Source organism: Gorilla gorilla, chromosome 17 (assembly GCF_029281585.2).
Source record: "Gorilla gorilla gorilla isolate KB3781 chromosome 17, NHGRI_mGorGor1-v2.1_pri, whole genome shotgun sequence".
NCBI lineage: Eukaryota > Metazoa > Chordata > Mammalia > Primates > Hominidae > Gorilla > Gorilla gorilla.
Genome location: NC_073241.2, coordinates 38,746,093 through 38,773,888, shown reverse-complemented (window position 1 = coordinate 38,773,888; position 27,796 = coordinate 38,746,093). Strand labels below are relative to the sequence as shown.

The window sequence follows — 27,796 nt, the reverse complement described above, 5'->3', positions numbered from 1 at the left end:
AAAACCATCATCTTAAAGAAAAACACTTGTACAGTTATCTGAGTGTGAGCTGACCCAACTTCTACTTTCATGGTATACCATTTTTATAGTGCTTGTGAGAATGACTGATATATCAATTATGATTATTCAGATGGGTATCTGGAAGCCATTTTCTTGAAAATAAAGTAAGCACGTGACTTTAAGAAAAACAACTAAGAGTATTTGTTCCCAATAAAAAAAAAAGAACTTTCATATGTATACCCAAAAACTTAAAGTATAATAAAAAAAAGAAAAAGAAAAATAGAACTTTCAAGCAAAAAAAAATTTTTTAATTAAAATTAAAATTTAAAATTAGAAAACTGTGTATCATAGTGAGCTTAACGTCTTTCCGATCTTAAATGCTTTTTGATGAGGTCAGTGAAAATGTTGACAAAAGTGGGGGTTTGGGTTGTCATGTAATAAAATGGATAAACATTTGGAAGATCCATATAGCTCAGGGAACCCATGCATGATGCTACAAAATCATTCAAGTTAGAAGATCCATTCAAAGTGCAAACTAGACTAATGGATTCAATGTAATCAAATACGAAAAGTTCCCTGGTGTGGTTTCAGATTACACATTGCAGCTAGCCATTGGGAAACTATAACTTGTGGAGTTTTGGTGTAGTCTCATAGAAGAATACCCACAACCTGCTTGAAAGCTATTAAAATATTCCTCCCTTTTCCAACTACACTTCTGTGTGAGGCCAGATTTTCATTATGTACTTTAGCCAAAATGACAAAGAACAAGATTGAATGCAGAGGCAGATACAAATCCAGATGTTTTCTATTACTAAAGAGACATTAATGATACTAAAGAGATTTGGGAAATGTAAAACAATGCCACTGTTCTCACAGAAGTATTCTTTGTTTTGGAAAATATAGTTACTTTCCATTAAAAATTATATTGTTAGTTTTAAATAAACATATTAAAGATATTTGAGAGCTTCTTATTTTTACTTTCTAATATGGTAAATTAATATGGACTTTTTGGGGTCCTCAATAATATTTAAAGGAGTTAACAGTTTCTGCAACCAAAAACGTTGAGAACTACTGCTTCACAGGTAAGTACTACAATGAAATCCCATTTGTCTGTCAGAATCCAGACTGGTAGTAGAAATGTGGGTTGAAGAAAGTTGGCAAGTTAGGGAATCATAAATTGATAATATGTTCATGTTTTAATCACTTTCCTTTAAAGAAAAGTATGCATAGGTTTCTGCCACTCTTTTGATCTAAGGATAAACCATTTTCTTTGTCGGTCTGCCTTTTGCAGTGTCTTTCTTGCATAAACTACACCCATAAAGCAATATCTAAGATTCCTAATATTTTTAGTGAAGAATGGTATTTAAAACACTGTGGAAATCAACCCAAATGAAGGCCCTTTCTAGGTTTCCAAACTACTTTACACTATTCCAATTTTAAAACTGTAATCTCACTCGTAGCTAATTCAACATAAAAGTTTTAACCCATCACTTATACTCTCTTTTCAAAACATCCAACTTAAGTTTCATAAAAGTAGCAACTCTCTACACACAGACATTTTGAGGAGTTACAGAATATGTAAAATATTTTATTTACACTAAATTTCAACAAGCAGACAAACATTTGGAAGTAAATGTAATGATATCAGTAAGCATACATTGTTTGGGAGGAACTGCTATGGTTGACTTGAAATGCACATTGATAAAGCATAAAATTTGTAAGAATTTAAAAAAAAAACATTTCTTATAATAAGGGAAATTGGCCATGTTTACAGACTGGGAAACCTGTAGGTGTGGCTGTTCTAAAATTTCATATAATCTCTTTCATGCATGCATCTTACTTTTTCACTTTAATTTTGACCAACCCAGGTCCATTCCAGAATTGACTGGAGATGCCGATTTAACCCAGGGTTCTAAGCTGAGTTGGAAAATATTCATCTAGTACTCAAGAGGCAACCAATCTTCTAAAAGTAGAGACTAAACAGTCAAATAAGTCTAGTTCCTTGGGAAATAAATTTCTATGTGGCTCCACTCCTTTGAAATAGGAAGGAATCATCCTTTGTATTTTAAGATGAATATCTGCTGTCTGTCTTCTCTCATTGTCAACCAAATACCTAAAAGATTTCCCTAAGTCTGTGGTTCAGGGATGGAAAAAAAGATAATGTGCTTCAAGTAATACAATAGCTAATTTTTAAAAATTTCTAGTTAAGTGACTCAAATGGGTTAGCACATTTTATTGTCATATCACAAGACAAAATTACCTCAAGGCCCACAGTCACATAACCTCCCCACTTCCTGAAATGATAGCCCTGTGTCAAGAAAGATAAAGGTAGAATGTCCAGGTTTTTCAGGAAAACAGCATGGCTGTATTGTGGTCAGCCACAGCTTTAGAAGATTCTCCCCTTCTAACTAAGCAAGCTGACTGGAGAAGCCCCTGTTGTCCAAGCTACTTCCAACACAAATTCCTAGAAAAATATACACCCCTTTTAGAGAATTTTCTTCTAAAGGAGGGCTTATGCATAGACAGTAATATGAAGACTTCAGTGAACAGGTTCAGAAGTTAATCACAACAAGATTAGCTCATAGACTTACTGACTTTCTTTCTGGGTAGTTGAGTTGAGAAACGCCTTAGACATCTCGAACTCTTTCATGAATGCAATGCTTTACCTCTTGATTTTTTACTCTTTCCAGGATTAAAGTTTGTGATATACTTAACTCAGGATTTAGGCAAACTGAAGGTGAGATGAAAGGCAATAATCAAATAAATTCATTTAAAATTAAATTGTGATATGTTGTAGGTAATTTTTAGTTTAGTTCTCACTTCTCTGTTTCCTGTTTCTTGTTAAAGTTGAATATCTTTTAGACATCTGAGAAATGTAGAACATTATTTGTCATTTTGCAACTTCACACACACTGGAGATGGCACTTTAAATTTCTCTGACGATACATTTTGGAATTGTTTTCTAACCTCAGCATATTTGTTGATGTCCTAATTCTGATGACATTATCTAGAAGTGACCATGAAGAACACATTCTGTAGACTGACTAATTGGAGATAGCCTGCTCTTTGAACTTTACCCATAGAGCTGCATAGTAATTACAATTGCAATTCATAGCAACATGTTTCAAAAGAGAAGGAAGTCTCTGAACACACGAGTATCCCCTCACTAATCATAAACTGTCACCAAAAGCATAAAATCATGCAATTTTAAATGTCATCTAGTTGAGTCCCAAAGAAATTGGGGCCCAATTTTCTCAGATGAAAAGAAAATTGAACAGTATTATATACAATTGTTCTTAAACGAGCAAAATAATTTTTCTTCTGAAAATACAAAGCAAATTGTTACAAAATAAATAGAGTGTTTCACACTTAGGTTTGTAAAATATAATAGCTTGAATTGGATTTTCAAATATGCTGTCACCTAGAAAACTGATATGAGGCCATTTCGACACCAGCAGCCCAAACGTGGGTTTTAGTGCAGCATTAAAAGAAGTAACCTTCCAAAGCCAACAACGGAAACTCAAAGAATGACTTTCAGGAACTCTCAGATAGCTGGAAATGTGAGTTTGGGGCTAGAGTGGGGAGAAGTGGGAAGGAAGCAGTCAAGAGAACCGAAGAAGTAATTTTGTCAGATTCACTGCTCAGCACATTCACAGAAAGCAGCATTTTTTAGCTCCTCTCCTTTCGTGATCCAACATTATCAACTTTTCTCATGCTTACATCAGCAACTAAACACATAACCTCTTAGTGTCCTGTTTGTAATCCATTATTTAAGGAGCTTATGCATAATCCATCACTACCATTGCCTCCTTGCTCACAGTACTACTGCACATGCAAGCAGTACTAAACAAGGAACTATATAAGGAATGATGACAAGAAAAAGTTATCCATCTTAAGCAATGAAAAAGGACTATATGTATCTATTGATTGACCATCTAGGGGTGACCCAGGTTGCAAAAAAGTGAATTATTTGAAAGGCAATATTGCATCATCAAAAGTGTGTATAGGCAGACAGACATGGGTTTACTTGGACTTTTGGCAAATTAATTAACCTACACGGTGCTCAGTTTCCTCATTGGTGAAATAGCTATTTTCATACTCTCCTAGTTGTGATATTGTGAGCATTCAAGAAGACATATGGAAAAACCTGGCCCAGTGCCTAATCCATCCACAGCAGGGACTCAATAGATTGTAACAGAAACAGCAATAGGGTCCATGAGAAAAGCATTTCCTTAGAAGTTCTTCTAAGCCTAGAAACAGTAGTCCAGGACTTGCATTTAAAGCAGATAAACTAATGACTTCTCTCAAGGTTTTCCTAATAGTGGTCTGAGTCTATCAGTTTTCCATATTAAAGATTTCTTGGGGGGGGGGGGAATGCAGTTGAAAGCTTCCTATGGTCATGTAAGTTTTAGATACTGTAGGTTAAGAAAGACCAGTATGGCCGGACGCGGTGGCTCATGCCTGTAATCCCAGCACTTTGGGAGGCCGAGGCGGGCGGATCACAAGGTCAGGAGATCGAGAGCATCCTGGCCTAAGACGGTGAAACCCCGTCTCTACTAAAAAATACAAAAAATTAGCCGGGCGTGGTGGTGGGAGCCTGTAGTCCCAGCTACGCGGGGGGCTGAGACAGGAGAATGCGTGAACTCGGGAGGCGGAGCTTGCAGAGAGCCGAGATCGCGCCACTGCACTCCAGCCAGGGCGACAGAGTGAGACTGCATCTCAAAACAAAACGAAACAAAAAAAAAGAAAGACCAGTATTTCCTTACTAAATATTTCTTTAGGATTTAATATGCTAATGAGCATTGAAAATGTCCAAGACAGTAATATAGTATGAAGTGCACCCCAAAAACCTATTCAATAGCAGAATTGTTTTTAAGGAGTATAGTATGGGACAAGTGATTTATGGAAAAAATACTGGCAATTGCTGCCGTAAAGATACAAGTGGTCACCAAAAATTAATTTGACAACGTAAACGGGAATAACATAATGAATGTTAGCATGAAACTCAGAATTCTTCTTTAATAATTTTATTGATAATTAGCAACTCTGCAAATCTCTTCCTGACTTTTTATTTGTATAGTCTAAGTACATACCTAAAAATTCAAACATCCGTTGTCCTGAAGAAGCCATGGGTTATGCCAGTCCTTGTCTCAGAAACTGTTGCCAGCACAGCTTGGGGGCTTGGCAATGCCATTAGCTCAGTACTGAGCCATGAAAGCAGAAATCAGATCTCCAAAGGGACCATGCATAGTGGGCCAGAGCAAGGCAAGGTTTCAGTAGAAATGAACTAAATTCCCTTCTGCTCAATTCTGTGCAGAACTTTGTTGCCTTACACAGTCATATGAAAACATATCCCTTAGTTTCTGCTTCTAATTCTGTCTCCAAAAAAGAAGAAAAAGAAAGTCAAGGGGACCAAATGGGGAACAAACTCTAGGCCACTTTTGATAGCAAAATTATTCCATGTCACAGTTCAGGCAAAATCCAAGATTCTCAAGTCATGCAAGCAAGTACTAAGGTGAGTCACTGGCCCACAAATTGCACTAGTCACCAAATCCTGAAACCCACCTTCTCTTGCTGAATTTGAGCAGATGGTAACCAAGAATATGAATGAGAAAGTGGGTTTGGCACGTGCAAAAGCATTAATAGGTGAAAGTAGCTCCCTAATTGTTACTTAACGGACACTGTGGGCTACATCTCCCCCAGAAATATCTCTACCTTAAAGCTTATGACTGGCAGTCTTTCATTTTTTCAAGTTTTTAAGCCCTGAGCACAAAACTGCAAATATCCCTTTGAGGGATGGCACATGAACCTGTGCATCTCACATGGAACAAGTACTCATTGAGCAGCCACTATATGCTGGGCACTGTTCTAGATGTTGTTGATACAGCAATTGATAAAAAAAAAACTGAAGTCTCTTCCCCCTTAAGAATTTTATTCTACCGTAGCATGGCTATCAACAATAGAATGTCTCTGTTGTTTGTTTTGATGTTACAGCCTACTTGGAACCAGGCTAGAATTAGTTTGTCAAAGCAAGTTCAAGAGATGATGAACACTGCCAGGTAGAGCAGGCCAAGACATGGCCATTAGACATGGCCGTTATGACTGTCAGGAAAGGATGAGGTCTAAGACCCTGGGCACTGAATCCCTAGGGGTGTGTGTGTGTGTGTGTGTGTGTGTGTGTGTGTATGCGTACTCACACACACCATGTTTGGCATGGATACTGAAAGTAGTCATGCAAAGAAAACTGAGGCAAGTTTGCCAACCTCAAGATTTATCCTAGGCCTGCCTCAAACAAAAATGGTATAAGAAAGAAGAATAAATTGATGCCCACAAAGTACTGTGCCAAAGCAACATTGCCATCTGTATTGTGAGTCTGATGAGTTTCATTAACTATTTACACAGGCTTTGCTAATTGCAAAGGGCACTTGGGGAATTCTAAGAGGGTGCATACTTTTAATGGGAGAATAGAAATTCTGCGTCTGACAACACAGAGTTTTAAAATAAGCTGGGGGAAGCAAAATGATGCAAAGGAAACGTGACAGGCCCTTGTAGAGTGTCCGCCTGGTTTAAAGAGAGCCCCTGAGATCATGCTTGAGCCCATGACCCTTGTCCCAGCCCAGCTGTCTGAACCAGGGAGGGCACCGGATCCCATTCAGAAAAATTATATTATCATTCTTGGTAGTTTGTAATTGGAGCTATACAACCTTAATTTAGTGTGTAATACTCTTTTATCTAGAGTATCTCACTAATTCCAAAAAAAAAAAAGAAACAAACTTATGACGGATTGCTGACCCAATTTTAAAAACATAATATTGAAGATCATGGAATAACATCTTCTCCCCTATCCCACAGGTGAATTGAAAAGAAACTCATAAGAAAAAGGAAAGAAGTATGAAATACGTGTAAAGAAACTGTTCGTGTACCTGATGGTTTGCAAATATCATGGAGAGGCTCCAGATTGTGTTTTCCAAAGATGACTAAAACAGTATCATCTCCCATTCCCTATGCTCCTCTAAGACCTTGCTATCCATTTTCCCATTAAGAGGTAAAGTCCAGTTCACCTCCTTTTGAGTCTGGTTAGGCCTGTAACCAAGAGAATGTGGCAGAATTAATGCTGTGTGACTTCTAAAGCTAGGTCACAAAAGGCAAGTCAGCTTCTGCCTTCTAAGCTGGGGCATTCGCCTTTGGTGTTCTGTGCCACTGCATAAAGAGTCTGACCATCCTAAGACCACCATGTTGTGAGGAGGCCCAAGCCACATGGAGAGGTCACATAGATGTTCCAGTGACAGCCCCAAATGAGGGTCTGCTGACAACCAGCATCAGCCACCACACACACAGATGATAACATCTCCAGGACTCTAGTACCCAGATGCCTGCATATCCCCAGGCTCTGAATCCTCCAGCGGAGGCCCAGACATTGTGGAGCACATGCAACCCATGCCATCCCTGTCATGTCCTGTCTGAATTCCTCACCCACAGTAGTCAGAGCATATAAAATGGTTGTTCTATGCCACTACATTTTGGAGTTGTTGGTTTCCCAGCAGCACAAAATGGAACAGAGGCTTAAGTTTACTCTTACCCTAGAATTCCAGGAGATCCTACTGTATTCTCTTTTAGTCTTCTGTAGATTTTGAGGATTTCTACTAGGTTGTGAGGATTTCTATCACTTGCTATCAAACCACTGAAATTCATATTAAATTGGTATTCAAAATGGGGTTGCAGAGAAAAAGTGTCAGAGTGGATTGGGACCAGCAAGAAGTTATTGTCCTGGGATAGAGAGCCGCAATGCATGTTTAACGATAGCAGTATGTCTTGTTCCTTGGGAATCAGATGTCTTACTTCATCAGATAGCTAGACTTTAGAGGAATTCATCATTTTAAATGTCAGAATATCAGATTGAGTTATTGATTCCTTATGGCCTTCAGTAAAGTTCAGAGAAGTGGCAAGCCTCAGCCGACGCTGCTCCATGGAAGTCAACAGAAGAGAACAGAGGACAGCCCACTGACGCAGAGAATCAGAGCACAGCATCCACTATTAGTTTGGACAAACTGTGGTGGCCACCAGGGGTGTGTGTGTGTGAGAGAGAGAGAGATTATGAACTGATTGAAAAACTGAAGATTACCAGCAACTGGAATGAGGATATATAGGAAGGAGGAGCCAGAAATGTTAGCAAGCCCTTCAGAATGTACCTTCTCCACCACCAAGTAAAAATGAAGATTCCTCCCCTTGTAATACTCGGTTGACTGTGATGCAACATTTTGGCAAGACTCCAAAGCAGATTTGCAAAGAAATGCACCCTGAAATCCATGCCAATACTCCAATCTATAATATCCTGCTCATGCTCTGAGGTCATTAAGGAAAAAAATCATGAAAATAGGTGGAGCCCCAGAATTTCCCCTAAAAATCAGAAGACTCACAGGTATTGCTTAGCCCTGAAAGTATAGCCAGCCAGGAGATTCACAAAGATGTTTCAACACTATCCTGACAAATAAAATTCTCAAAAATGAAACTGGCACATGGCTGACCATAGTTTTACAAGAATGGTCATGCAAGAAAAATCCCTCAAACTAACAGCCCCCTGAAATATTCAAGCATAAGTATAAATGATGTTGGTAATGGCTGATTGTGACTAAGACCTCCCTGTCCCACCTCCACAGAGAGAATCTCCGAGATGCTCTGGAAGAACAATGGCCAAGCAAAATTCTCCCGGAGGACAGAGTCTGTGGCAGTCTTTCTGGGTGACCAGGTAATTTACTTTGTTATCAAATAGATTAATCATCAAATTAACATTTATGAGAGTTGTCAGTCATTTCATTTACTTCATCATCCCTGTAGAAGCCTCCAGTCTCAACCAACCTGCGACATGATCTTGGTGATTTTTTCAGCCTTCCTCGTTTATCAATTTTTTTTTTTGAGATGGAGTTTCACTTGTCACCCAAGCTGGACTGCAATGGCATGATGGCTCACTACAACCTTACCTCACTGCTTCGAGCCATTCTCCCGCCTCAGCCTCCCAAGTAGCTGGGACTACAGGCACCCACCACCATGCACAGCTAATTTTTCTATTTTTAGTAGAGATGGGGTTTCACCATGTTGGCCAGGCTGGTCTCGAACTCCTGACCTCAGGTGATCCACCTGCCTTGTCCTCCCAAAGTACTGGGATTACAGGCATGAGACACCATGCCCGGCCTATTAATTTAATTATTTTTTGGGACAGGATCTCGTTCCATCACCCAGGCTGGAGTGCAGTGCAGTGGTACAATCATAACTCACAGCAGCCTTAAATTCCTGAGCTTAAAAGACCCTCTTACCTCAGCCTCCAGAATAACTGGGACTACAGGTCCACACCACCATCCTCAGCTAATTTTTTTTTTATTTTTAGTGGAGATGGGGGTCTCACTATATTGCCCAGGTTGGTCTCAAACTCCTGCCCTAAAGTGATCCTCCCACCTCAGCCTTTCAAAGTGCTGGGATTACAGATGTGAGCCATTGCACCCACCTTTTTTTCTCATTTTGAAAATACAAAAAATTAAAACAGAAATAGGGGGAAAATGGATCTCACCCAGAGGTAACAGGCTCCAAGAACAGTGGCTCTAAAAAGTCTTCTCTAGATGAGTGATGGACTTTTCATTTGTCTCCCCGTTGGAGGGGCGGGGGCAGTGAGTGTGTTTGCAGTTGTGCTTGTATCCTATTACGTGGGATTCCTTTTGATGTGTGGGATGACAGGTGTGTGGCATTGAGGGACAGATGTTGGTAGTGTCTTGGGTACAGTTCCCTGGAGCAGAACCTGAGAAGGGGATGTTTGTGCAAGACATTTATTAATGGAGTGCACTCACAAGAAACATGTAGGGGTCGGTGGGAGCCATATTGGGAAGGGAGGAAAGAAAAGTGAAAAAGGATGTGGTCTCCGATGCAGTTGGGCTTCAGCTTGATCCCATGGGGCCTCTGGGGAATAAACTGTACCACAGAGTCTGCTCAGTCTTGGGGCATGAATGCAAGGTGGTTTCTTTGTTTGTTTGTTTGTTTTGTGTGTGTGTGTTTTCCATAAAGCAGTCAGTTATTGGCCCAGGACTACAGGAGAGGATACAAAGAACCTAGGTCCCTTCATGGGGAGGGACTTCCCTATCTCCCAGGGACACTGGCTCCAGTGTTCAGCCACCTGCCCAAGATGCCTAGGCCTGCAGGAGGGACCAGAGGCAGATGATGTAGACAATGATGAAGTCACAAAGAGAAGTGAGAAATAATGCAAGCAGCTCCATTCCCCACGGCAACTGTGCAGAGAGGCTTGCAGGTCCAAGCCATTGGTAGCAGCCCCTGGTATATCCAGGACATCAGCACATAGAACCAGTGAAAGGGTCCTCCCTCATAATGACGCATGTCATAGACTCAGATTTATACAAACAAATGCTGAGCAAACCATGAAGAGTCTCTGGTATTTTCGACAATATCATCACAGAGGAACTGTATTGATTTCCTTGTAAGTATTTAGTTTTTTCTCTCTCATGTAAAATGTCGTATCGATTTTTATCCTCTCTTTTAAATTTTTAGAAGAGCATTTCCCAAACTCTACTGAAGTGACAGATTTCCTTATCCATCTATCCCGCCAACATCCAGGCATGTTCAGGGTACTGGGAGAGGCAACAGGGATGGAGGTCCCATGTCAGGGGACTTCACAGTGTGACGGGAATGTTCAACCTACACGTGTTCCTTGCACCATACTCCATCCAGCTCTCCACTCTTCCAGTCATTTATGCTCCTGTATTCCCTGGAGGAAGCCTGGTAGTATCTCCCGGGGACACTGGCTCAAATTTTCAGCCACCTGCCCAAGATAGATGGGACCAGGGGCCAGATGATGTGGACAATGATGATGTCACAAAGAGAAGTAAGAAATAAAGGAGGTGACTTAGTGGGAAAGGTGATGTTCTGGGTTCTGAAGAAGATGAGAAATACCAGGCCAGGCTGTGCTTTGCCTCTTGGCCTATTTTCCTTCCTGACTTTTTTCAGCCACGGTGAGTCTCTGAGACCTAGTTTTGGCAGAAGGAAGTACCAGAGGGAGCTGAGCTGTTGAACATTATGTACGATCATGTAATAACTGCAATCGGAAGGGAAACAGAGTCCTGGAGAAAGAGAAATTTGCATTTGTGGATGCCTGCTGGGAGCTAGGCACTTTCGAATAGTTCCTGTCACCTAACTTAAGTATCATTACTCAAGTACTATTTAACTTAGGTATTATGCAGAGAAGTCGAATAATTAGAAAAGTGGCATGACTTATACAAGGCAACATAACAGCTAGAATTTAAATGTAAAACTGCCCGATTCCAAATCCACACTCTTTCTACTACAAGGCCTTGCCCCCTTCTCTGGGCTACACCAACATCGCAGTTGCAGGCAAAGAGGCCATGTCTAATGACAGCCCCCCTTACATGCCAACCTAGTCATGGTCATGGTGGTGTGATATCTAAAAACAAAAAGGAACCACCATGAAAAATTTGTCTCTGAGGACCCAGAGTAATAAAATCCCAGGATAAGGAAGGCCTTTAGCGGATATATGGCCTGCTGTCCCGTTCAGTCTAGAAAACACCTCCTCAGGGTCCCTGCAGATGGTCACCTCCCTCTGCAGGAGGACGTCCAGTGGGAGGAGAGCCACTTCCCCAGGCCTCCCTGACACTAATGTCAGAAGGTGCTTTCTTAGGTTGAACCAAAATATCTCTCCCTGTGCCTTCTCTTTGCTTCCTGTTCTTTTCTCTGGAGCAACATGATGTAAATAAGTTTATTTTCTTTTGTGCACATCAGAATTTCATATTCAAAGGACATCATCAGCTCTCTTGTTAGAAGGGGTCCAGGCTGAACACCCTCTTTTCTCTCAATGATCCCAGCTATGACACAGTTTTCTGATCTTCAACATCCTGGAGGCCCAAGACTATTCAAATATGTCACAAATATCTCTAATCACATCTTGTGATTATGACTTGGATAGAAGATAAACATTATTTCCATAATGATGAACATAAGACATTGAGATTTTTTAATTTTTAGAGTTGTTATTTTGAATTATTTACCTTCCTAAATCTAAAAAAATTCCCTTTAGAACTCTTAATTTCTTTCCTAATTTCTCTGTCCTACTCTCAAGCAGGATCAACCTCCCAAACGCATTGCTTATCAGGCTGTGATACCAAACTGCACAGGAAAAGCTTAATCTTCAAGAACCTGTAGCTGTTCTCCCAGACATCCATATCTCCTTGTCCTAACCCTTTGATTTATGTTATTGTTTTTAAGTCCCATTTTCCAGGCATTTGCTAAGCCAATAGAGAACTGGGCCAATTTCCAAAGTCCTGCTAAGAAGTTAATGTTGAATAAAACTTTTTTCAATGCAGCAATTGATCCGCAGTCATTGCCTGTTTGGGCTTCCCAACCACAGCTCCAGACAATCAAGGAGAAGGCTTATGCCATTTAAACGTCTCCCTTCCAGCAAAAGAATCTGGATTGCGTTGTCAGAAAAGTAAAAAGGAGACATGTCAAAATTACAACTCATCTCTCTACCTTCAGCCTTATCAACTATGTTAAGTATAATAACAACTACTCACCAATTGCCTCAAGTCTCATTTTCTCAATGTGATTTCAGTCACTCATTCTTCAAAGACTATTTTATAGAGCAGCAGACAGGTCCCAGACCAACTCCACTCCTCTCCTAAACTCCTGTTCCATGCCCAGAGGAATCCCTTTTCCAATGACTAGACAGGGGCTGGGGACATTTAGAGGCCTGGGCCCCTTGTCTCAAGGCTGGACAACTCCGAAAAGCCAACCTAGTCCCAGAGCTCCTTGCAGAATTGGCTGAGGCCACTGTTGCAATCCCATCGAGGTTCCAATATTAATACCTCCTGGCCCAACCCAATCTTCTCACCTCCAATAGGTGTTGTTCCTCAGCCTTAGTGGGAAATAGTGTTATTTCCCATTAAACCAGCTATCTGCACGTAAATATCAGAGTCTGTTTCCAGTGGAAACCAAACTACAACATGTGTGTGTGTGTGTGTGTGTGTGTGTGTGTATAGATAGATTAGATAGATAGATAGATAGATAGATAGATAGATAGATAGATAGATAGATAGATGAGAGATAGATAGAGATATATGATAGAAGAAAGAAAGACATCCAAAGTTGTAGGTGACCTAGATTGGACAAATATAGCTGTCTCTTGTTGTTGCTGGGGAATTTGTTCCAAGACCCTCCCTCAAATACCAAAAGCCATGAATGCTCAAGTCTCTGATACAAAGTATTTTCATATAACCTATGCACATCCTCCCCTGTGCTAATTCAGGGGAAGACCACGAAGAGCCTGTGTTCTCTTTAATATTCATTTTATTCTCCATTTAAAGCCTTTGCCTCAAAACCCTGCAAGGTTATTCATCACTGCCAAATTGGAGTCTGTGAGATTTTCAGAAGAACCATTCATATTACAAGTTTATATTCAAGTTTCAGTCACTGAGGAATTATTGGTGGCAGTGATCTTATAATTATCAGTTCTTTATTATCTTGAATATCTCTTTATTGGCTTATCTGGTAGTCTCTCTTTAGGATTTGTACACTCTCATCTCTACATTATCTATAATACCTAATGCCATGTAAATGTTGGCAAATAGTTGTTACACTGTATTGTTTAGAGAATAATGACAAGGAAACAAATCTGCACATGTTCAGTACAGATGTAATCATCCTTTTTTTCCCAAATATTTTTGATCCACAGTTGGTTGAATCTGTGAATGTAAAACCCACAAGTATGGAGGGCTGACCATATGTTATACATAATCTGACACATATTTTTTATATATACAATATATCATCTAAAACTGAATAATTATTTGTTGCTCCAAATAGCTTCAAAATACACCCCAAAATTTATAAAATTTGGAGGAATTTATTGTTTATAGTGAACATTTATCAAAATTAAGTGAATCATCAGTTGTTATACTTTTTCATTAAAAAATACAAAGCAGGTATGGATTTAATATCTTAATGAACTATTTAGTTTATAATGAAGAATTTCTTGGCATTGCATGCTCAACCCGTTGAGATTATTTGGAGAGTTATGAGCTTTGCAGGAGATATTCATAACATTATATATCTAGAATGGGTTAAAATGGATTTCTCACCTTGAGGATAAATATTTATGACTTTATTTTCAGTAGAGTAGTAAAATAAGGACAAGGTAGAAATAAGGAGGCTTGGTTTCACTCCTGCCTGCACCTCTAAATTGTTCTGCAGACTTTTCTGGGTCACTGTGCTTCCTGGCCTCAGTTCCCTATCTGTGGAATGAAGAAGGTGTCCTTGATGTAATTCCAAATCTAACATTCCATAACTGTAAGATGACATCCCTAGTCCTTTTATATAATTGTTATAACTATTAAAGAATAAAAGCACAGAACAGTAAACTTCTAAAAACACTGCTTCTACAGACGAACTATGGAAATACCTCCTTAGTGACACTTTAAAACAATCTGTACTGTACTAAGAAAATAGTACTTTGCACTATCTGTAGACATACCAACTAACAGGATGTCTGCCACATAGCACCAGCTGAATACATTCTTGATAAATGAGTAAATGATTGTTATGTGAATGCATGTTTCCATTCCTGTCATTATCCCACAACAACTCCAAAGGGAATACAATAAATTCTATCCAACGAATGAGCCCATGTCTCAGATATTTTACCTTCATCTATTTACTAATCTACCTCACAAAAAATGATATCCTTGTGGAAAGTATTTCAATAGAGAAATAATATCCAACTGTGATCTAAATATTTTAATTAAGCCAACATGTAGTTTAAATTGTTGAGTTGCTGATTAGAGCAATCTTTTTTACTTGTTTTGGAGTGAAAGTGCTTTCAAAATGCTTCCATGACAATTGGAGGGCTGCAAACATATGGCCTTATGTGGTGAAATCCAGTTCCTGTTCTTAGGCTCCGCAGAGTACAGTTTTTAAAGGGATTTGATGTTTGACATTTCAGTGGGTTCAGCATAAATGCAGATGGTTGGGGCCCATCTTATGCCCAAAAGGTGTTCCTACATGTCTTTTAATGCCTTCACTTTGAAGCTGACCTGATCTCTTCTCGCTGGCCTTGTGAGATGGGATTTGCTGTCTCCACAGTCTCAGCTTTGAGTCCCAGCTCCACTATTGATTGGAGGTATTTTCTTATCTATAAAATGTGGATAACCACAGGTGATTATTATATGAGGTTATACCAGTAAACTGCTTAGCATGGTACTTAACATATATTAATGATTTCTATGAATATGCTTGCACAACTTACTGTGATTATGGTAAAGCATATCATTAAATCCTTGGAATTATTTTTTAATTTATGAAATAACTTTAGATGATTACTAGAAGTTCTGATTTTGAAATTTTGGAAGTCTACATCTCTTTTATAAACTGATATCAAGTAGATTTTTGTGTCTAAGATGTAATTATTTCCACCGTATTTTCAAATATCCAACTGGAAAGATCACTGAGAAGTATTGCCCAAGTAAGCTGGATATCCCAAAAACTGTGAGCCAAAAAATAATATAGAGATAAGTATCTTGTAGTTGAATACTGACTAAAGAAATTATAACATATCAGTGTACTTAAAACACTGTAGAGAAGTAGAGAAGCTAAAAATGAACTGCTCCATGTGTGAATTCTATTGCTACTTGGAAATGCGTCTAAGAAACATTACCTGAAAAGAGCAAAATATCAAGGACTCTGAACCACCACTGTCCACAGTGGGCTGTCATGCCAAGTGTAGTCTATGCATCTCTCCACAGCTGCATTGTTGCCTACAGCCCCACAAGGTGCCTCCATGCTCCCTGGCAGCCGGAAATAGCAATGTCTTCAATCACACGCCTATAAAAGCAAGGCGACTAAGAGTTCAGACCCCTCAGGGCTAAAGGCCTGGATTATCCAAATTGGTCAGACCAGCTGAAATGTTGGTTAGTAGTGAAGAATCTTGAATGGGCAGTAAAGAAAGAAAATGATAAATACTAATTAGGATCCCAGGACCAGCTGCATGAGGGGAGCCTGTAGCTTGGCTTACAGACCCCCTTTCAATCTTTACAAGAGACTGCAAATGACCCTCTCCACTTTCTGGGAAAAAGTGAAGTCATCTTGTTCTCTGGCCATTTAGTTTGTAAAGAACAGAGATGTGCCAGGTTGCTCAAATCATTCTCCAAATGTGGTACTCAAATAGCAGCACGTTTTCTTAGTGGATCTGTTCTCTTGATGACAGGCTTCCCCCCATTCAAATAAACCTATTATAGACTGAAGTATGAAAATCAGGTACATTTTTGAGATCCCAAGAAAAAGTGAAGGGAATCTCATGCTTGCTGCCTGCAGCTCCAGCCTGGATCTCCAGATCTCCAAGGCTCCCCATCTCAACTATCAGACTGTGGGACACTTTTATTGGAAATTCTGAGAAGCACAGCCTTAGGTGTTGGAGGTTTATGATAATGAAGAAAGAAAACTCAGAGGACATCTCTGAAACTACACAACCAGGCCTAGTGGAGAAATGAAGTAGGCTCCGTACTGTCTGAGCCCCACACAGCTCATGGTCTCTCCCCATCTTACTGGACCATGAGGACCCTTCATCAGCAGATGCCCAGGACTGCCTCTCCACTGATGCCATTATTCCCACGATGCAGCTTCTCTGTCTCTGCCCCCTTCTCCATCCAAGTCTTTCCCTTCTCCCTCTTATGATACAACCCCTTTGTTTTTACTGATTGATCTTATGGCACATCCCTTTTATTTTTACCAGTTGACCCATCTGACATTTTTTCAATGTAAAACATTGAAAAAAATTGGATAAAATATGTCCCTGCCATTGGATTACACATTAATTTCTGAAGTCAATCTTCCTGAGGTTACCGAGAATCTTTTATGACATTGAAAAAATGTCAGATGTGTCAACTGATAACTACTCAATATGCAACCTCACCACAGAACGGCTGAAGCACCTTGTAAACAAATTACATCTCATATTCGGCCACTGTTGGTTAACGCCCCAAGCTGGGCCAGTCAGTTTGAGGCAATGCACCTGGCCTTTGTGAGTGTGCAGCTTGTCTTGAGAAAAGACATTGGGCGTACATAAGATTCCCAAAAGTTCTCATGACGTGCAGACATGTCACCAGCATTGCTCTAGTGAAGAGTGCTTTAGAGAAGAGAGAGGCTTGTAACACCAGCTGCCATCTGCACTCGTGCAGCGCCAGGCACTGTGCTGAGAACTTTACAGCCGTGATCTCATTTAATTCCTCTTAAACATTCAGGTTGAAGTTGTGTCCTATTTTATATCATAAATGTCATTATATCAAAAAATATATTTTTCCTGTGCAACATATATGTTGTGCATATTCCAGTACATAAACTTTTAACAGCTTGCATAGCATCCTCAGATTTCAATATGATTTTTAAATACCCCACTCAGAAGAAATTTAAAGTTTCTTTCATCATACTCTGAGTCAGCTTAAATCGCTATGTTTTTAATTATTCCACTTTCACGGAAAAATACAAAGTGATGAAAATTGCCTTTCTAAATATTTCTCCCATTGAGGAACAATTCTCAGGTTTCTATTCTTCTAGAATTCAAAGAGTTTTCAGTATTTAGGAGTATTTGCCCCTTTGCTGCAAAATTCGTCCTCTTCAATAATTTTTTTTAAGTGAGCACAAAATGCAACAATGGTAGGGTTAATTGATTTTGATAGACCCACCAAAAATCATCAGCAAACATTTATGACTTTCCATTGAAGACAATTCCATCAACGTGTTGTTTCCAAGCATCTTTGAAATACCCAGTGATCCCTCCAGTAGAATCTCTTATGAGACATAAAAACTACTGGCACAGAGAATAATTCAGTTTTACTTCTATCAATGAGCATTATCTAATGTTGCTTAGAGGTTTTATGAAACCAGGGAATCATCCATTCCCATCTATGTTTATTCCTGAAAATTGCGGCCTTGGTGTTATACAGAGACCACGATTGCACAAAGAAGGCCTCAGGGGAGCAAACATGACCTCATCCTGTGAGGGAGAGCCACAGCTCACTGCCACATGCACAGAGGATTAAAAGGCAAGTGGGGACACAAAATACTGTGATTAAAAAAAAAGTTCAAAAAATTAGCTCATCCAATGATGAAGACAAGACAGCAAATGCCAAATTAGCTTAATTGAGCATGCAAAATTAGATGTTCACCTTGGTGAACATAATTATTACAATTTCAAAACTGCAAATGACCTCAGGAAAAAAACCTAGAACAGCCTCATTCCCAATTGAAAACAAACAAAAAAACAACAACAAAAAAAACAAGCAGAGTTACCCCCAGTATAATGCAGAGCTGGTGATACGGTTTGGCTGTGTCCCCACCCAAATCTCACCTTGAATTTTAGTAATCCCCAGGAGTCAAGGGCGGGACCAGGGGAGATAATTGAATCATGGGGTTGATTCTTGTGGTAGTGAATAAGTCTCACAAGATCTGATGGTTTTATAAATTGTGTCCCCTGCACAAGCTGTCTTGCCTGCCGCCATATAAGGCGTGGCTTTGCTTTTCCCCTTGCCTTCTGCCATGACTGTGAGGCCTCCCTAGTCATGTGGAACTCCATTAAACCTCTTTCCTTTATAAATTACCCGATCTTGGGTACATCTTTATTAGCAGCGTGAGAACAGACTAATATGGCTGGCAATAGAATGGACAAGACCCTCACTTGCACCTTTCTGCCTTCATGGGCAAAACCCACAGCACTCACACTTTCATAGATTCTGGCAATTATATCCTAGCCCCGCAGCTTTAGAGATGCAAGAGCTGCACCTCTGATCACCTGGCCTGCTTTTGAATTTTGGCTGCAAAGACTAACACTCAGGGCTTCTGACTGCTTTTCTTTTCCCCCACACATAAACTTGCTACGTTTCTTCCCCACCCCACTGTTTGTCCAGAAAGCTACAAATCTTTCCAGAAATATCCATATGGCATATCTCTGAAATCAGTCAGCCAGAGGTCAGTATGTATCTGTGCTTTAAACTTTATGATTAGTGCCCTAAAAATATTGTTATAGTCTGCATTGGGTAAAACGTGCCCCTGCCCTTGGATTTCACATTAATTTCTGAAGTTAATCTTCCTGAAGTTACTGAGAATCTCTGTGTTGCTAAATCCAGTGGAATTTGTTCCCTCCTCATCTTACTGGACCATCTGTAGCTTTTGGCACCATTGACTATTGTTCTCTCTCCTTGAAATACCACCTTCCTTTGGTTTCCAGGAAACTATATTCTCTTGGTTTTCCTCCTGCATGTCCCTCTCAATCTTCCTTGCTGGCTCATCCTCCTCCAGCCAGTCATTAAATGTTGTAATTTCTCAAAGTTCATTTATAGTTCATTCCTTTCACACTCTATAATACCCATGGCCATACAGAGACTCCCAAATTCCTTTGTCCAATCTTGATTGCTCTTCTGAGATCCAGAGCTATATAGCTAAATGGATGTCTTTCTAGCTGTCTCTATTGGGATATCAGAAAGACATGCTTCAACACTATATGCTTCTAAATTCTTAACATTTCCCACAATAACAACCTTAGTGTGCTTCCAGTGGTTCCTCTCTGAGTAAAACCACCATCCACCATTTGGAGATGCTTCAACGCTGGCAGTCAATCCAGTCTTTCTCTCTCTCACTGTGTGTAAATGGTCCCTCTCCCAGTCAAGGGAGATTTTCCTTCCTAGGTCTCTCTGTCTCCATCCTCACCACCACCCTCATCCTAGAAACCACGCCTGCCCATGCCGCAACCTCTTGACTTGTCTCCACACACCTGGCCTGTCCATCTGCGTTTGTTCTCCACATGGTGAACAGAAAGTTCTTTACAAAATGCAAATCTGATTTTATCACCCTTTGCCTAAAATCCTTCCGCAGCTTACCCCAACTCCAGGTATAAAGCCCATAGGCTCTTCGTGGTCTTCTCCTGCCTAAGCCATTCACTCCATCTGCACCCTACTCCCCCCACCGCAGGATGCCCAAGCACCGGCGACACCCAGTGCTTTCAGCTCATCAGACACACCATTCCTTTCCCCACCTCTGCCACCTCCACCAGGCCTTGAAGACATTTTCCCTCTACTCAGAAGGTACTCCTCATCCTTCGGCAAGTTCAACCCTATTTCTCCTTCAGATCTCAGCTGAAACATGACCTCTCCAGAAAGGCTTTCCTGAGTGTCCCGTCTAGCTCAGCCCCTCACCACGCTTCCCGGCTCTCGGCCTCTCCTGGAAGCGCTGGCCACTGCTGGGCTTCCGCACTTCCTCTGTGTGTATGTGACTGCGTGTTCCGAGGCTCCACATCCTTGGGCTTAGGAACCACTTCAGGTTTCATTGTTTTCTGTACAAGTCACGGTGTGTAGCCAGGACCTGGCATATAGCAGGCACTTGATAAATATTCACTAATATCAGTCAGTGATTTCACCCTTTTTATGCAAACTTTTGCAACAGGCTGGATTACTCAGGAGGGATAGTATGTTCTTGAGTTATCAGTCGAGTAGATTCCCTCTCCTCCCCTGCCCTGTCCTCAACCAGCCTGACTTCAGCAATTTCACTCATTATTTGTCTTCTAGAAGAGACAACTTGCCTCCTAGAGACAGATGAGAGGGCGACTTACTCTGCCTACTTACAGGTCATGCTAGAAACGTTTTTCTAGGAAAGGTACTGAAACCCTTAACAAAAATCAGTTTGTGGTTCATCAATTCACATTGTTTAAATGCCTCATGAGAATGGACAAGTGGAAGTAAGCTACAGCTATTTTTGTGACTCACCAAAGCTAGAGGTCACAGCTGTGCCCCAGGGCAGTCCTGCCCAAAGCTACTTGCTTTCAACCTCACATGAGTCACCCTGTGCGGCTGGAAAGAGCAAAGTCCTGACGGAGGTTCCATTTTTTTTTTTTTCTGGCCGAATGACTAATAAAAGATGACCTTGTCAAATTTAGCCTTAGCAACAGGCAGTAAATTTGTAAGTGTATTGTTGAATTAAGTTCCTGCTCTTAAATTTGAAAGGATAGATTTGTCACCTTAAAAAAAAAAGATTTTAATTTTAAAAACAAGTGATTCTCTTTATCCTCTGTAAAGATTCCTGGCAAGTTATCTTTGCCAGGGCAACAAATAGAGGCCTGGAGGCTTTCATGTATTTTCTAAAGGTGAGCAGGTCACCGGTCAAAAGTTCTTCACTACAGACAAAGGGATGGTGTATTTACTATTGCTTATACAGATACTTGTGTTTAAACTGGTTGGCCTTTAAATATTTGACCCCAAGAAGAGGGCGTCTTTTCTTTATCAGGCTAAAAGTTTTTAAACGTAGAAAAATCAAATAAATAAAATGGAAATTTTCAAAGATTAGAAGGGATCCAGATTTAGCCACAGTGAAATTGCTCAGCACAGGGGACATCTAAGAAAGCAAACTATACTAAAAAAATTCCTCATTATTACTATCATTCCCATATTTGAAGTTTGTGCATAAATGCAAACCACAAATATAGAACATTGCATCACAAAGATGTTCTTCATAGCCTAAGAAAGTAGAGCTGCTGGACTTCTCTTCATTATCAAGATTTACCATTACAGGCTTTACACTTTTAAATTTGTTTGTATCCGTTTTACCAATGAGGAAATTGACAGCCAGAGAAGTTAATTAATTTGTTTAGTGGTTCCCAGAGTACAAAGAGCATAAAAAGCTGAGCAGGCACCATGGTGCTTAGGAGTGTGGACTCTAAAGACATGTTGCATGTGTTTATATCCCAGCTCCATCATCCACTGTGTGACTGCGGGCAAGTCCAATGGCTACTCTAAGCCTTGGCTTCCTTGGCTATGAAACACAGATGATAATACTGAGCTCGTACCATCATTTTACATTCTAAGTAAGATAATGCATAGCAAGCAGTCGAAACAGTGTCTGGCACATAGTAAGCTCTTAAAAGCTTTAGCTGTGTTTTAAAATCACCTGGAGAGCTCACTAAAGATTAGGATACCTAGGAACCTCCTCGAGAGATCGTGATTCACTAGATCTGGGCAAGAACCTAGGAATCTGCATTTTGATAAACACTGCCAGTGAGTTGGAAAACCACTATTAGTGCAGCCAGATGTACCTAATTCCAAAGTTAATGTTGCCTCATCAGGAAGCAAATTCTTCAGTCCCTTCCCATTTTGTATTGGTATTCCTATGATTTTTCAAAGGGGCCAAGTGTTAATTCAATTTAACACCTTCCTAAGTAACACCTCGTCTACATTGCTTTGGGAAAAAAATCACTTTTTTTGCCTCTTAGATGCTCTCTTAAGTCACAATATTTTCCATGATGTTGCTCTTCATTTTTAGAGTCCCATGGACCTGCCACGACCAGGCCCTCATGTCCTTCCATCGTGTAGCATCAAGGACTTGACTCGTGTCCTCTCTAGGCTATAACCCAGTCTCCAAAGCCAAGCCCGTGTGACCAGAGACAGCTGAGTGTTCAGGGGTAGCTGTGTTTCAGGCCAACTCCAATTTGGTGTTTTTGTTTCCATCCCCAAACCAGGGGGCCTGCAAGCCCCACATATCAAACAACTGGTTTGTGGAATTGGCTGTTATTACAGGGAGATAACTGAGCTGCCTCCTGAAATCTGAGGTTCTTAAACCAATTGGGTATCATATATACCCAGTGCTTTCTGGAAAAGTAAAGTGTACAACTCAATTTTCACCATGTTGTTTTGGAAAACAGACCTCAGAAACCAAAGGCAAACACTCAACATTCCAATCCAACTCCATCGTCTTCCATGACATGGGCAGTGAAGTCACATTTGGTTAGGGCTTTAGTTGCTCTCCAGGAATGATGAACTTAGCTTGATAACAGATGTTCTAAGAAGCTAACAAAAGCTACCAAGCAAATAATTTTTTTCTAGTATCACTGTATGCAGCTTTTTCAAAATGACCAAGTGATCTGACAATAGAAGGAAAAAGCAATAGAGTGATTCCATATTGTAAGCCAGATATTCAGTTTGAACCAAGCCCTTTGAAGCCCTCAGTAGCTAAGTAATTAGTCTTTTTCTAAATTCTTATAAAATTTCAAGACCATGAAACACTATGGAAGATGTCAGAACAGCAAGCAGCCTCAAAATGCTGTAGATGGGATAACTGGAAAATAAGAAATAAGAATTCACTAATCTTTTCTCTAATTTATAGTAAATTCAATTGTGTTTACACATTGCAAGACTTGTACTTTTTTCTATTAGTAAAATATACCCCAAATGTTTCAGGATCTCCTGCTCAAAGAACCTAGAGTATGCTTAAGTACTTTGTGTTAAACAGTACCATGGTGGGTTTTTTTCTCTATCATTTCAGTAAATCCAGCCATTGCACCTGTGCACAGGTGTGAAGAGAAAGATCAATAAATGAGACTTCTTTCCCAAGGGCCCTTCCCCTCCTCACCTGTTAAACCCAACAGCTGAGGAACTGTCAGCCTGTACTGAGCCTTTCTATCAAAGAAAGGATAGAAAGTTATTAAAAAGTGGTAAATATGGAGGTTAGGAAGCTATGTAAACAAGGATGCATAAGATAATGTGAAATGAGAAAAAGTGGAATAAGAAAATGAATAGTTACTGATTAAAACGATGTTAAAAACCATACAGCATGCACAGTTACTGTCAGGAGGCCACAATTTGTGCTCTTAAGCTATTGGCTGGAATATGATCTGCAGCAAAAAAATACATATATATATAACCTTCAGTTCATTCTTATAAATCGGTCCAGTGAAAACAAGAGTACCAGTATACATAAAGATAAACACACACACCAAATATACATATACATATTACATATTACATTCTTGTAAAAAAAAATTTTAAATGACCTCTGAGCCAGAAGGAAGGTGCTGAAGAGCATATACATGGCTGTTATCTCGAGGTGGGATTGGGGGCAGAGGGTGTTTATTAACCTTTGTCACAGCCTTCAGTGGTCCAAGAAACTGCTGCTCCCAGGTCCTCTCATTTGAAGACACCCACCGCCTAAGGATGAAGAGAAGCTCCTTCTTGCAGATCTGAGGCTGATTTCCCAACTCCCAGGAACACCCTACCCACAGCCTGTTCCCCAGACCCAGGTCTGTCCCCTTATGCCTGGTCCCAAGTCAAAACCAGCTGTTCCCATTTTAGAAGACAATACTACTTCTTCCCTTGCCTTGTATTACCAGTGGTCTAGGTTGTCTGAGGCTCCTCAGGGTACAGCCTTATTCATCTCTGTGTGTCTGCAATGCCAGGCATAGCACTTGTTACAGAGTTTTTGTTCCATTGTACACAGGGACTTATGGAGCACAATAATAGACACTGGTGAGATGGGGGTGAGGGTTGAAAAATTACCTATAGGGTACGATGTTCACTATTCAAGCAACAGGTGCACTAAACACCCAGACTTCACTACTACACAATATATCCATGTAACACATCTGCACTATACCCCTGAGTCATAAATCTATATGATACATACAAATTAAATATATATATATCAAACTAAATACATATATATATTTAAACACAGGAAACTGGAAATGATTATTTTACAAAACGAAGTGACTCTTTATCTTCATGTGACTAATACCCTTCAATGGTGGAATTCTTAAAACATAACATTTTTACTTTCTACAGAAAGCACAGAAACACAGAAGTGTTTTTAAATGATTAAAATATTTTATAGGAATGTACTCTTTAGTCCCAATATCAGTAGGGAAATGTTTCTATACAACAGTGAATTCACAGCATAGCATTACATGCAAAGGTTGAAAAGAATTAGGATAATCTACATGTACTAACATGAAAAGATCTTTAAATGTAATGTTGTCTGAAAACAAACTGTAGAAATATAAGTAGGGCCTTCTGTCATTTTTAACTAAGGTAAGTAAATCATGTATTCAGATGAATGAAAATAAGTTTACAGAGGTCTTGCATAATTTTAAGTTTTTAAAACAGCTCCCACATACACATACATAAATCTGATCATCTCAATAAAAACACAGAGAGAAAGAGAGACATCCCGCTCTTATTCAACAGGAATTCTTGACCAAGACTACAAATGTAGACCATTTGACATCGAAAACACTGGGACAGCTGTGAGAGTGAGGAAAATGGGGAGAAAAAAGAACTTTGAAGACAAGGATTTGAAGTTAGCATGAAGCATGGAAAGGAGGAAGGGCAAGCTTTCTGCAGCGAGGACAGTGCCTGCCAGAGAAAACCAGATCCTGGGGAGGGGTTTCTCCAGAAAAAGAAAGTCAAAGCTGCAGGTAGACTCTGGAGACAAGGAGTTCGCACGCAGTGAAGGTGGCGCCCACATTGAGAAATCACTCCAGGCTGAAGGACACGCACCAAAGGCGGGAGGGGTGGCACCATGGACAGAGCTTCGGATGGGCGCAGGTGGGGCTAAGAAGGCAGCATGGGGCAGATGCTGCAAGTATGGAAGCCAGGACACGAGCTTCCTTCCAACCACCAAAGGGCAACTCACAAGCAAAATTCTTTCCTAATGCTTCACCATGTTTTTTTTCTTTTTTAGACAGATCTCACTCTGTTGCCCAGGCTGGAGTGCAGTAGTGCAGTCACAGCTCACTGCAGCCTCAAACTCCTGGGCTGAAAGGATCCTGGCACCTTAGCCTCCTGAGTAGCTGGGACTACAGGTGTGCACCATCATACCCAGCTAATTTTATTATTTTTTGCAGAAACGGGGTCTCCCAATGTTGCCCAGGCTGGTCTTGAGCTCCTAGCCTCAAGTCATTCTCTTACCTTGGCCTCCCAAAGTGCTGGGATTACAGGTGTGAGCCATGGTGCCTGGCGACCTCACCATTTTTGCTGACTGAATCACTTGACTAACCTAACTATAGCTTGCTGCTGAAGATGCTGGCAACCTAATAGACAATACGTCAAGATGCAAGGATGCTCCATAGTAATGTAATACCTTCCATTCAACCAAGGTTAAAAGTGTCAACTAAATGCTAATGTCTCCACCAACCACAGATGGGGTTTGCAGGAGCAATGGCTGTAGGGACACTAAGATTTCACCCTCCAGAAGACAGCATCTTCCTGTGCCATGGCTAGATCACCAGCTACCCACAGACAGCCTGAACTCCAATTGTCTTCCTGCACATGTACCTTTAAAGGTTTTACTGGCATTATTGCTTTTTTACTTCTGGTAATTGCTTTAAAAGAACAAAGCTCTTTGTTTAAGGGGGGCCCAGGGATCTCATAATTGCTACGAGGCACATGAGAGGTTTCTAGACTTTCTAAACAGTTTCTCTTTTAACATTAAATATTAAGTTCATAATGTTTGGCCAAAATGTAGATGCTCCCTAGGGAGGGGGAGGTGATGCTATCAGGAAGATCGTGTAGACTGGTAAGAGATCCCTCCTGCATCGCTGACTTCAGAACCACAAAAAAGCGCACCTGAGGAGGGGTGCTGGCCACCCTGTGCCCATGCAACCACCATGTCTTGCCAGAAGCAGGGCACACTCTAGTCCCAGCTGCGTCAGGGGCTTCAGACTCATTAATACTATTTTCTACATTAAAATAAATGATGACGTATCTGTTCACCTGCAATGAATCACATCAAGTCAGTTCTTAAATGAGTGTTTCCAGAATCCTTAGGGGCTCCAATCCAGCTAGTGCAGGGGCTCAATGACTTAACCCTTCTTTTCCCATGGTATATTTTTCCCCAGAATTTTCCAGCCGTAACTAACAGTAATTTCAGTGACATTAAATACTGTTACAGGAACTTTTCAAATGTAGAGGAGCCTTTAGAAGGAAGCCTTGAGCATGAGGGGCAGACCCCCCTCATCCAACCACCACCTGACTCTGTGTGAACCTGGAACTGTTAGGTGAGCCCATCGGCTTGAGTGGACAACCCAGGCTTGCAAAAGGGGAGACTGGGGAAAGCTTTGTCTTTCCCTCTCCGGGGGAAGACCCATTTTTAAAATTACAGTGTCCTATTTTCACAGAATGTCTGTGCTGTGATAAAAGGTCATCTCCCTACAATGTTATCATACAGACCTCAAACCTACAAACATGAGGAACTTCTGCCTCTAGGTTAACTGGTTACCCACTGTACAAGACACGTTACACACAGTCCAGGAGGCAGAGCTTCTGAGATATCTAGAAACAGCTTAGAGGCAAAATGACAAAATAAAGCAGCAACAACAAATAAAACCAATCTTCTCGAACTGGCTCTCGCTTTGGTCTAACTAGTTATGCGCTACTTGGATAACTATATCAAGTTCCCTTGAGTCGTCTTTTACTTTAAAATGTTATTGTAGGACTGACTCATCCATTCCTTATCATGCCCAGTGTACTGTTCATATCTCATAGTCAACTTGTGCTAAAAGTAGTGACGAGCCATTTACAATGCCAGTAATCAAATTTTGTAACAGTTAGAATCAGGTTTGTCTCCAAACAATAAATAATAATGAATGTGATAACTTGGATGAAATGGCCAAATCTGTTAAGAAATGAGAACTAGGCCAAAATTCACTAAAGAAAAATAAGTTACCTTGTAGAGTCCTGTATCTATTTGAAAGCAGGAATTATAGTTCAAACCCTTCACACACACAAAGGCTACCAAATTTTTTTTTTTTTTTCTGAGATAGAGTCTCGCTCTGTCACCCAGGCTGGAGTGCAGTGGCGCGACCTTGGCTCACTGCAAGCTCCACCTCCCGGGTTCACGCCATTCTCCTGCCTCAGCCTCCCAAGTAGCTGGGACTATAGGTGCCCGCCACCACGCCTGCATAATTTTTTGTATTTTTAGTAGA

The 27,796-nt window shown here is 40.5% G+C and overlaps 2 long non-coding RNA genes across 2 annotated transcripts; both read left to right on the top strand.

Moving 5' to 3' along the window:
• Positions 1 to 8,393: 8,393 nt before the first annotated feature.
• Positions 8,394 to 27,216, top strand: LOC134757417 (uncharacterized). Its single transcript, XR_010131303.1, has 4 exons — positions 8,394 to 8,419; positions 8,658 to 8,746; positions 26,764 to 26,869; positions 26,990 to 27,216. It is a non-coding gene; the product is annotated as an uncharacterized lncRNA (long non-coding RNA).
• LOC134757416 (uncharacterized) lies at positions 10,291 to 12,330 on the top strand. Its single transcript, XR_010131302.1, has 3 exons — positions 10,291 to 10,477; positions 10,615 to 11,009; positions 12,134 to 12,330. It is a non-coding gene; the product is annotated as an uncharacterized lncRNA (long non-coding RNA).
• Positions 27,217 to 27,796: the final 580 nt, after the last annotated feature.